At 35.2% G+C, this 767-nt stretch overlaps 2 protein-coding genes across 3 annotated transcripts in view; one reads left to right on the plus strand and one right to left on the minus strand.

The window, feature by feature from the left end:
• The window catches only part of LOC118336213 (raftlin-like), a 99,995-nt gene that overhangs the window by 96,981 nt on the left and 2,247 nt on the right, over window positions 1-767 (minus strand). The window lies entirely within an intron of this gene.
• LOC118335828 (beta-1,4-mannosyl-glycoprotein 4-beta-N-acetylglucosaminyltransferase-like) overlaps window positions 1-767 on the plus strand; it is a 14,702-nt gene that overhangs the window by 11,769 nt on the left and 2,166 nt on the right. The window lies entirely within an intron of this gene.

Here is a 767-nt window from a genome sequence, read left to right on the forward strand (position 1 = left end):
ATGTTAATAAAGTCATTAATAAAGCGTCGTTAGTTTTTCACAATAAGCTGCCACCAAAGGTTAGTAAAGTCATTTGCAATTCTATATGTGAATACATTATTGATAAAGGATTCTTTCTAATAATCCATTAAGTCTGCAGTTGTATGTTATAGATCCTGATATTTTAAGTCTAACCTAACCAGTACTTATGTCCCATATGTACACTGAAAGCGTTGCTGTAATCATTCTTTCTGTCCATATGTTCATGAGGTGATTCCTTCCTTGCATGACCACAGAGGAAGATTTTAGGAACTGCAGCAGTCTGTAGTAGCTAAGTCAAGTGGTTATCTAACTAAATTCCTATATCTGTTACAGTTCCTTCTGCTGCAGTTCAGCACAGAAGCACTCATAGGGAAACAAAAAGATGGAATTTCACACTAAAAAGCCGAAACTCTGGAAGATAACCACTTGATTTGGCCAACTAATACCACTGACATCTCATATTATCTTCAGCTTAACTTTAGAATGCAGTTTTACACAGAACAAAGACTGAATTTTGTCCTTGATCACTTACATTTCTATAGAATCACTTAACAGCCAATATGGACAGAAAGAATTATTACAAATGGGCATCTGAGTATTGCATATAGACTAAGATAGACTTGCAAAACCTATCCTTTAATAACTTCAACCTAACAATCCATTGGAGCGAGAACTCAGCCAGGATAAACACCAGCCAGATATATTGCCCATATTAATGGCTTATAATTCAGATTCAGATTCAGATT

Source organism: Morone saxatilis, unplaced genomic scaffold (genome assembly GCF_004916995.1).
Source record: "Morone saxatilis isolate NCDOM2014 unplaced genomic scaffold, NCSU_SB_2.0 Contig24, whole genome shotgun sequence".
Classification (NCBI taxonomy): domain Eukaryota; kingdom Metazoa; phylum Chordata; class Actinopteri; family Moronidae; genus Morone; species Morone saxatilis.